Consider the following 11,727-nt stretch of genomic DNA (forward strand, 5'->3'; position numbering starts at 1 on the left):
CTTTGTGTCGAGTCTGTTTTCAAGCGAGGCTAAGTGAGCTGCGCATTTTTTGAGAGCTTATTTCAAAATCTTCTTATTCAAGATACCCGTGAAGTACTTGAAAATTCACTCAAATATTGACTTTTAAAATTTATTGAGTTGAAATATCAATTTCCTCAGTACTTGTAAGGATTCCATATTTCTTCTTATACCACAGATATCCTTTATGATTTTGTTGAAAAGTGTTGTTTTTGGAATTTTCAACTGAATAAATACATTGTCCTGACCGTGTTGTTTTGATTTTATAAAATCTAAAGCCTTGTTAATAACTAAGAAACTATAACAGTAATTTGTTAATGACTGCTATTAAATAACTAAGCCTGTCATGCTTTTTTTTTCAGTTAACATTTCTGGTCAAACGTGAAATGACTTTCAATAGGCTTCTTAAATTTGTTCTCATCGGAAAAGTAAGAAAATAATATCTCATTTCTTTAAATTTATATTAACTGCTTAATGCACAAAATAATCTATACTATCAGTTTTAAAACAAACGTAAAACGTAATATTATGAGGGTTCCTGTTGACCTTTGAGTTATATTCGTTAAGGGCTCAACTTTGGCTCTTGTTTCATCATCTTGTTGGCTAGTTCTTGGCTTTTTAATTTAAACTTGCAACTAGTGTTTGCAAATGATACAATTAGCCGTGGTGTCTCAGGGAAAAGAACATCCACCACCCCATGAGGTGATCCAAGCATGAATCCCGGCGGTGTTCGGTTGATACGAATTCTGCTCCTGGCTCGAACCGACCACAGCGATGACACAAAATATATATCCGCAGCGCGATAGATGGATCATGAGTTCAAATACCCTGGCCCTCGGGCTTAGCGAAGAAAGTTTTGTTGGATTTTTCTTTCCATGTCCTACACGTAGGTAAGTGTGTCTCATTGCTAGATTCGGGAGTTCCCTTGTCTTCTGGGTAGGGTTCAAAATTACAAGTCTGCGGAGTTGAGCACTTGTCGCAAACTCAGAATTGGGTCTGTTGTTCAACACCGGTTATAAAATAGTAAGAAAGGATTAATACATTAAAAAACATAATAGGAAGATTATTTTGATATTCTACACCTTCGGGAGTTAAATAGGGATTGAAAGGTTGTAATCTATAATAATAAAAGGAAGAGTCTCTCTTTTTCGTAAAACTCTCGAACAGTTCACACTATCATCATAAAATTTGAAAAACACTTAAAAGATGACATTTTTGTCCACATTCTTAAAAATTGCTCAAAAATTTCATTAGATTGTTCGAGAAAGACATAATTTTTTTTTTGTCTTAGCTGTAGCCATTGTTTTTAATTAAACGATAATTCGTTTTTCCTTCACATATTTAAAAAATAACAAAAAAAAGATGTTTAGTGCGTGTTCTGCTATGCTAATTAATTTTTATACATTACTTCAGATTATATGATCACCCTGTACGGCGTAACATAGGCTAACTGAGTGACCAAATGAGTATTTTTAAAGTTATTTTCGAAACCAATGTTTATATTGCTTAAAGTTATGCTTTTAAAACGTGTTGATGTAAGACAAAATTGTTTAAAATGCAGGCAATTAAAAGAAAAAAAGTTTTTGTATTGCAAAGAAACATTAAGGGAGAAATAGTACTGACTCGCAGAATAGAAACGTAAAAAAAAAAGAAAAAAAATCCATAATACGCCAATATTATCAATAGCAGCCAATGATACTTAATTGAGCCGCTCAGAAGAAAATGCGGTTAAGTCCATTTTTTGATATTTTCTGATTTTTGGAAATTTTGATGAAATAAATAATAATCTTCTTAGCTATTGAAGGATTTACTCGTTGGTTACTTTTTTCTAGGTTAGACAGCAATTTTTTTAATAGCTTCTGAATATATTATATAATGATTTCAGAAGCCATTGTGAATAAGTACACCTTTTATCAATATTTTGTTACATAATTTTTGAAATAAAAATTAAATTCTTCTTATTCTTTCGATATTTGTTAGTAACACTGAAAAACAAGAAATTCATAGTAACCAGGGTTGCCAGACGTAGTATTTTTAATACTACGGTAGTATTTTTTCCCCAAAAAAAGGGGTATGGTATTTTTCGTAGTATTTTTTTAAAATGTGGTATTTTTTATTTTTTTAAAAATTTTTATTCATTTCTTAAAACAAAGAAAAGTGCCACTTTAGTTTTGAAGTGAAAAACAATTTTTGAAATAATCCAACAGTTTATTTTCTATTAGTCACTGTATCTAGTGATGATTGAGAAAAATCGAAGTTCGTTTATACTAGAAGACATAAATTTCTTATCTTTTTCAGCTGCCAAAAGGTATAAGTCCTAAACTTTTTAAGATGCTGTCATTATTTCAATAAATACTTACGTTTTTATTTACATATCCTGTACATATCTTGTTTTTTGCAGAGTTAACACCTCGAAAAAAGAGTTTATACACTTTTCTAATTAAATTAATAAACCAGGAATTTTAAAAACTAATGTATCAAAAAACATTAATTTTCTCAATTGTTGTGTTTTGGACTTAACCGCATTGGCTTCTGAGCGACTCAATTAATTTTGACAATAGCTACTGATAGCTGAGATAAAGAAAATAGGATGTAGTTAAAAAAAAACAGAATTAATGGAGGAAATATGATTATTTACTATAAGGAAACGTAAAATGTCCCCATACTATTAATGCCGGCAATGAATCATAATCAATTACGGTAAATTGCATTTCTGGCATTATGGTAATTGGTGCGGTTTTAATAGATATCAGATACACTCATAAAGATTCAAAGAATTTAGGAGAAGAATTTGATGTCAATCGTTTTAAAAATTGCACCAATACTGTACATTTTTATTATAAATATCATGGAAATATGTTTTTGAAGACATTTCGAAAGAAAAGTGCAGGAGAAAATTTCTCAGCGTGGTAAATTTTAAATATCGTGAGTTGGCCTCGAGTAACATCATTATGCCAGATGATACTGAATAAAATTAATTAATCTTAATTTTGATGAGATGAGCTTCTAGCACCTGTTTTGCTTAATTTAATAACGTTAAGTCAAGTATATAGTTTTTAAAAAACGGACAAACAAGTCTTTTAATTTAGTGCATGATTTAGTAGTGTTGTTTATCACTGATTTAGTGACTTTTTATTCCTTTCACACCTTACGAATACAGGGCATTCATTCAGCTAGTGGTCTATAAATGTCTGAATTGAAAAATTTTCAAATTTTTGCATCACTTTAGAGTATGCAATTTTAAGTGAGAAAATACAAAATTTTCATTAAAACATCCAAATAGTTTCTACGTTCTCACGAACTATTCAACCATTCATGTTTCATGATTTTAGATTTTGTCATTTAATACTACAGTACCGCTCAAAAGTATCAGTACACCTAGAAACTTATAAAAAAATGGCAAAATTCGAAGTGTCATAACTTCTTTAAAAATGATCAAAAATGCTTCTGCTTCAGCTCATTTTGAAGCTTAAAATCTCTACTTTTATGTACTCTAATTGTTTTTAATTAATATATTTTGCAACTATGTACAATTACACTCTAAACAATCACTCTAAACAATCGCGATGTACGGGCACAAAGGGGTTAGATATTGTTAATTTTTACTATACCATTGAAAAATTTGGACTTTTGGCTTTCATTTAAAGAAAAAAAATTCCAAAAAAACATGTTTTTTGACGAAGTTATTGTCAAATAAAAAAAAAGATTTTTTTTCAGAATTTAATGATTTTTCAGCAATTATAATGAATTCTGCACAGGAACTATTTAGGTTCGTCCTCCTACCTTCGGTCTTCGATCCATTAACCAGCATAAATCATATGTGGAAAGTCCTTCAAGAGCAGTGGCGAAAAATAGACAAGATAACATTAAAAAAGCTGATTGATCGGATGCCTCGAGTGTGTGCTGCAGTTATAAAAGCGCGGGGAGGATATTTTGAAGAAAGCAAAATATGATGTAAAATATTTTTTTCATTATTTCATTTTTGTTTTCAAATTTTTTCTGAGAAAAATGCGAAAAAATAAATTTCAAAATATTAAATTGTAAACGTTGATTCTTATTTCATTATTATATTTTCCAAAAAAAAAAGAAGTTAAAATTGTTATAATAAATTATGTAATAATATTATCGAGAAATATTAAATTTTAATTTTTTTTAATTAAAAAATTTTCATATCATATTATAATTACACTAAAATTCATTATAATTGCTGAAAAATCATTAAATTCTGGAAAAAAAACCTTTTTTTTCATTTGACAATAACTTCGTCAAAAAACATGTTTTTTTGGAATTTTTTTTCTTTAAATGAAAGTCAAAAGTCCAAATTTTTCAATGGTATAGTAAAAATTAACAATATCTAACCCCTTTGTGCCCGTACATCGCGTCAAACTTCACAAAAAATTAATACAATTTTCTATGATTGTTTAGAGTGTAATTGTACATAGTTGCAAAATGTATTAATTAAAAACAATTAAAGTACATAAAAGTAGAGATTTTATGCTTCAAAATGAGTTAAAGCAGAAGCATTTTTGATCATTTTTAAAGAAGTTATGACACTTTGAATTTTGCCATTTTTTTTATATGTTTCTAGGTGCACTGATACTTTTGAGCGGTACTGTATTTAGTCTAAAATGTAAAAATTCGCGTGTTTTACATTAAAAAATGACCTATAATCTGATAAATAATAAAAATAGTAGAAGCAATAAATAGTGAAAGTAATAAATAATAAAAATAATAAAAATAATAAATAATAAATATAATAAATAATAAAAATAATAAATAATAAAAATAATAAGTAATAAAAATAATAAATAATAAAAATAATAAATAATAAAAATAATAAATAATAAATAATTAAAATAATAAGTAATAAAAATAGTAACAAATAATAAATAATAAAAATAATGAATAATAAAAAAAATAAGTAATAAAAATACTAAGCAAATTAAATTTTTTTATTGATTATCTCTGAATAAACGTGTTGATAATTAGCTACAACTTTTTGACATTTTTTTTCGCGCGAAAATAGCTGCAGAGTTATGGCAAAATAAGCGAAAACTGAAATTAACATGGAGGTACTCGCACTTTTGACTGCTCTACTGACCAAACAATTGAGACCGTTTTTTCAAATTGCGGGGACCCCCATAAAATTGAAGTCAAAACTCAAAATCCTTTGAAAAAAAAGTTATCCGTAGAGCGTGCGTATGTCTGATTTTGCAACTGAAATATCGTCTGCAGAAATGATGTAGAATACTTAAAGCTAGCTCTTCGAACAGTTTGCTTCTTAAGGTGATCAGAGCATTATAATCCGATCATTGAAAAAAATGTTCTTTAGGTGTTGAATTTGTTTTTCGCACAGTGTGCAATTAAATTATTTTTCGACTACCTTATGTATTATGTTACCACATCTATCCAGGATTATTGGTACCATTATTGCCCAAGTGACGTCATTTTCTTCTAATTACTTTCTATAATATATAATGACAAATGTTTGCCATTTTGCTATTAGTCATTGACTGTGAAAGGACAAATTTTTGTTGAGTGGATGGATATTTGCTATTACAAAATTAGTTCAAATGGACTTGAATTTTAGAATTGTTTTGTAATTTATTGCTATTATATTTTAATTTTCATATTAAATATTACATTAAAAAAAAATTCTGGTAAAATTACCTGACTGCATGGTAATAACGTTTCTGGTTTTCAAAAATATAGTTGTTATTATCACATATTTAGTAAAAAATGGCGAACTGAAAAGCAAATTTAATCGAAAAATAGTTTTCATGGCATGCTCTAAGGTTTGTGCTCTAAGGTATGTTTTCATGGCATGCTTCCAAATTTTGCCACAATTATCAAATTTTATCCCAGATTATAAAACTATATTTTATTGATAATTTTTCCGAATTCATTACCAAAGAGCTTGGGCAAAATAACTGAGCATATTGGTTCCCATAGAACCAGAAACACGGTAAATTTTACCATATTCTGGTAGTTTTAATCATATTATTTTGTTTCTCAATGTAGAAATAATACTATAACACTAAAATTTAGTTTTTGATAAATATTTTAATTGTGTTGAAATACGAAAATAAATTATCTAATTATTTTAATTAAACATAATTTTTTTGCTCCTTTTGGCTGTGGTTAAGCAGTTTTCATTAACGTGAATGTTTAGAAGACCGTGAAGAGTTAAAAAGTTCACCGTTAATAAAAAGGGATTTACAAAGGAAGTTACAAACTAAAAATACCCCAAATTCATTTAAATCTAATAAATGCACTTTACGCTAGTAGTAAATTGTATTTCATATATAAATGAAAATTCTTTGACTAAATAATGGAAGAAATTATATTATCTTTTGAAAGAAGGGGCTAGAGAATTTTTAAATATTTACCTCCTTTTATGGCATTTTTTTGCTTGTGTTTAAATCCTAATACAAATAAAAAAACAACAACAACAAAGTTCTGCATATTCTGAATATTTTGATTCTAAATGCCACTCTTACAAGTTAAGTACATGTCAAAATATATTAACAAAATATTGTACTATTATTTTCAAAACTATTCTTCGTAAGGAACATTATATAAATATTCGTTCTTATACTGCGCACTCTGTTTACTTTCTTCTTTGAAGGCAATAAACAGAGCATTCCATTTTGGTTATTCGAGTTCAAATTGAATTAATCGAGTCCAGTTTCTTAAAGAAATAATGTCCGTAAGTGGGAAAGAGTCGTAAATTTGATTTTATGTCATTAATTACATTTTATTCGCAAACAAATACATAATTGAATTGTAAGTAGGAAATTTTCTTGTCGCTGCCGATATGTTGCCAAGGAAATGTCTTAATCAAATATCCGCTATGTTTTAGTTTTTAAATTTACTCTTAGTATAGTTTCATGCAAAGCATTGATTATAAAAATGGGGAAAAGAGTGAAGCCAAATGGTCATTATATGTACATCAGTTTAGACATACTTTTTGTCACTATTTTTTTTTTTACTTCAATAGCATTTCAAACATGCTGTTAGTTTGAGTGCTTTCCCTAAGTTCATTAGTTTTATAAACATTTTATTCGTTTACAAAAATATATATTGCACTTCTGACGCTTAAAAAGCTTATGCGTAATTCAAATGATAATTAGAAAGGAAAAAAAACTTAATTGTTTTAAGTCAAAAGGGAAGTTTGTTTTTCTGGAATGTTTATTATACACTTATTTATTTTATTTTCGGAAGTAATGTATTGAATAGGATTTTCATTGTAAATAAATTATTCAATAAATAAATAAAAAAATAAAGCGTAAAAATTTAACCCAATTATCTTTTGTGAAAATTTCTCTGATTTCTAAACAAATTGTAAAAGTTAAATTCTTAGTTCGGCACAGTACAAATGGACTTGAAAAGGTAACGAGTAATGCCATATAGCATTTCTGAAGACGTTCTCGAAAGCTATAGAAATTGTTTTTCTTACTTCCGAGTATTAGAAATGTCCTATTTTTTGAAACTGTGTTAATAAAGTTTTGTTTCTGTTTGTGAAATCTCTCAAATATAATTCGGAAGGATTTGAAATACTTATATTCAAAAGTAAGGAAGTAAATAATTATGTGCTGCCATCTATTTATTTCAGAGGGAAAAAATAAATTAAAGTAAAAACGGAAAACAATTATATATAAACTAATTATGTAATTTTGCTCAATTTATAAAAATGTCGCGCATTATTCTCTAATTATTTGACCTTTTGCCTCACGATCCCCAAACTATAATTATTATTCTTTTGAGATTCGACCTCATCAATTTCATTCTAACGAATGCAATTATAATACTTATTATACCGAATCTAATAAAATATTTCCGTTCGATTATTTATGCATTTTCTATACGCACATCTAAATTTAAGTACTTTTCAAATTAAATAATTAAAAAATCTGTCACAACTACCAAAATGTTTTATTCTAAAACTGTGGTAGGTTGCTCTACCCTCTTCTCGATTCGTTCACAAACCTATTGTTATTTCTATACAATTAAGTTTGTTTTTAACTATTAACTGATTATTCTGCAGAATTAAAAATTGTTCAGTTAAAAGGTCCATATTTTATCGTAATGACAATGATTTTGCTTTCAAGTATTTGATTCGATTGGGAAAAAAACTTACATTGAATCATTGTATTCGGTTACCGTTGCACAATTTTCTTTCCTAAATTATATTTACTTTTTATAATATAAAAACACCTTAAATATTCTTGACTTGAGTATTTATACTGTGAAACGTTATTCTGAATAATATTTCCTTGTTTTGTAGTCATTATTTCAATTGCATTTGTTGACAGGGTACAGTTTGACACAGATCTTATAATAAAATAAATATTTCTTTTTATTGTTTAATAATTGAAGACATAAGGAAAGAACAGTTTTTGTCAATGTTTCATAAAAAATGACTATTGAATCACCATCTGTTGCATTTTGAGGATTACTAAGCTTTGGCAAATTAGTTTCGTGGAAAATCGGTTCTCGTCGAGAGTTAGTACACAGTGAAGATGGGCCGTGTTGTGGGAAAATCCTTCATTTCAGCGGGCAAAATCATTTTTTTTTTCTGAAAATCAGATTTTGTGGTCATCAGACCGTTCTTTCTTCGTAGTCTTCAATTTTAAAATGGTTAATAACTCTGTAGATACCATTTTAAACACATTTACTTTTTCGAATTTGGATAATATCAAAGGTTTGCTTTTTAATGAAGAAACACAGCTCTTAGTTTTAAGTTTTTAAGTTAAAATATCAATTAAAATAAAAAGTTATAATATGAAAGAATTCCATGGATGATAAATAAAAATAGCACGTGGACACCTTTAAATTAAGAATAAAAAACTGCTTTACTGGTACAATAACATTTATGCTGATTACAATCAAGGAAATCTGAATTTTTTTGTGGTTAAACGGGATCATATCATGCGATTTAACTAAGCAATGAAAATGTAGAGATCCTTCACCATTTTTAACTGCTTTTCATGTTTAATGCCCGTTCAGAATATCTGTTCTTCGCACGGGGTGAAAAAAAATTAAACGATCAATAAATCATTCTAAACTAACACTAGAAAATCACGCAATTGAAAGATATATACCGACACAATTAATTAATCTAAAACAATTCCATTATTATTTTTTTATTATTATTTGTTGCCATTCCCGATGGGCTAATGTTATTCGATTAGGCGAAATATATGTAGAAATCCATTCTTTCAAAATAAGGATTAATCACATTCAATATCGTTTGGAATAATGCTGTAGCTTCAGGTCAACTTCTAAAAGTCAAAAATTCCCAAAATCAACCATTTTTCTGGTACCTGTTCCTCACTTATACCCTTCAAGTGGTTTTATGTTATCAGATTAAACGAAGCAAGTTTTGAAAGTTATATCCTTCAAAATAAAGATAATTCAATTCAGTATAATTTAGCACAGACCTCGAGGTCAACTCCCTGATGGACAAAAATTTCTATAATCAATAATTTTCTTCTGTATCCCTCTCGGTTCGCTGTAAAGCTTATTTTTGCAGAGATATCTTGGTGCCAATATTAGTATACTTAGTACGTATTAAAATAAACCAATTAACATAATAGCAGTAATAACAATTACTAAAATTAATTAAGCATTATTGGTGCCATTAATGAGAAGACGATTTTATAATGGTTCCTTTAATGAAGAAATACCTTCCACTAATTGTGCTTATTATTACAAAACTTTTTTTTTTCATTTTAATTGGTACCTATTATGGTTCTGGGGATAGAGTGCTTTCCTTCCAATGAGATGAATCGGGTTCGAATCCAAGCGATGGCTGGTAGATACGAAGCCTGCACCCGGCTTGCACCGACCACTGTGCTGTCATGGGTTAGAGTCCCTTACCGGCAGGCTAACCATGCAAGGATTTCGCAGTTAATTAATAATTTTTCATACTAAGTTTGTTCATATTAAATGTTATGGAAATTATGGTTAAGTTAATGTTTTATTTTAATTTTTTAAGAAAAATTACAGCTGATTTAAATCAGTGACTTCTAAATAAAAATCAAATGATTTAAATCCCTCAAAATGCATTGCACTCTAGTTGTAAATTTAATCCTGACTGCAATAGCTCAAATTTAATCCCATCATAATATATTTCGATATATTTCTTGGCCAGGTAGAAGATTATAGCCAAGATAGTGCATGATTTTCATGAAATGCACCCACACATGTCAATGAGAAGACAGACCTCTATGGAAGCGCAATCAACTAGAAGCGCAATCCGCGTACTGTTAGGAGTTTGGATGTATAATTGAGGCAATTACTGAGTGCAGTCCTCCACTGCCCCACCACTGCAAAATTCTTTCTTTGAGATGTAGCGCGTGAGCCAGTGATTGGAGGAAATTTTAGTGACAGTTGGGTTCCAGGGCTAAAGAGAATAGAAGGGCTAGTTCACTCCGCTCTTAGAGCTGAAGCTACGTCCACACTACGTCACTGTGTCCACAGATCTCGGAGATCGCAAGCAAAGATATTATGATAACTTTGCGTCTTTCTCTTTGTAAAAATAAGTTAGACTTTTTCTGGTTATTAGCTTTCAAACTTTACGTAATTAGCGCATTATTTCCGTTCATAAACATAGTTCAATAAAACTTTCTTGGCCATTATATTAAAAAAAAATACCATTTTAAACTTATAAAAATGTTTTACTAGTTGTCGAAAATGACACTATAAATACTTTATTTTAAAAAGTTCAGTTTTAACTTCAATTATTAAGAAAAATGGAAGCATATATCAACACTCTTTTTTATCTACATATTCTTTTATAACAATAAGTTGAGTTAAATTTAGAATCCCTGATTTTAAAATATGCCGTTAATAGCAATTTGTTCATACTTAATCATTAGGAAACATCAATCTTAAACGCTAATTACTGAAACAAAATAATAATTTAGGTTCAAAATGACATCAGAAATTTTACAATTGTTATCATTTAAATTTACGATGATATAATTTATAAATATTTAAGAGAACATAATTTAAAAAAAAAATCATAAATATTTGAAATAACTACATTAAAAAATATGTTATGAAATTAGGAGAATTCCAACTATATAATATATATTTTATTTATACTTTTTATTTACATTTTAATTTTCTTTGACCTGCCTTTCTTTTTGAAGTAACGAGGCGGTTTCTATTTAGATAATGAATTTTTATAAAAGTTCTTAACGACAGAATAAACGTATTGCTGTTTCATATTAACTGTGTCATTTCGAAATCCATTCTTTGCATAGTTATTCATTAACTTTAGGGAATACGCGAAAAATTATATTTTTTCCTTTTGTTTTTCTATCAAAATTTTTTCAAGTTGCAATCGCGCAAACTGGCATTTCGATAATAGTTTTAAATTCTTGTAAATTCACTGCAAAAACTGAGAAAAGTCATTAAAGAAAATAAAAAATGTCTTAGAATATCTCGCAAAAAGAAATGATCCAATATTAGTTAGAGCTAGTAAGGCCGAACGCTCCGTTCTTGAAGTAAAAGTGCGAGCTTTGCGCCAAAGTGACGTTACTAGAGAAAATCGTAGGATTGGCGCGGCGAGAGCTACTTCAAAGGAATGAAAGAACCCTTCTATTCTCTTCAGCCCTGATTGGGTTCACTGTGTCTTTGAAAGTATAAACATCAAATTTACTGTGGATTTGTGTAAGGAACATACATATAAACATCCTG

The sequence above is a fragment of the Parasteatoda tepidariorum genome, chromosome 7 (genome assembly GCF_982258835.1).
Source record: "Parasteatoda tepidariorum strain Cologne lab strain chromosome 7, Ptep-v5.0, whole genome shotgun sequence".
Lineage (NCBI taxonomy): Eukaryota > Metazoa > Arthropoda > Arachnida > Araneae > Theridiidae > Parasteatoda > Parasteatoda tepidariorum.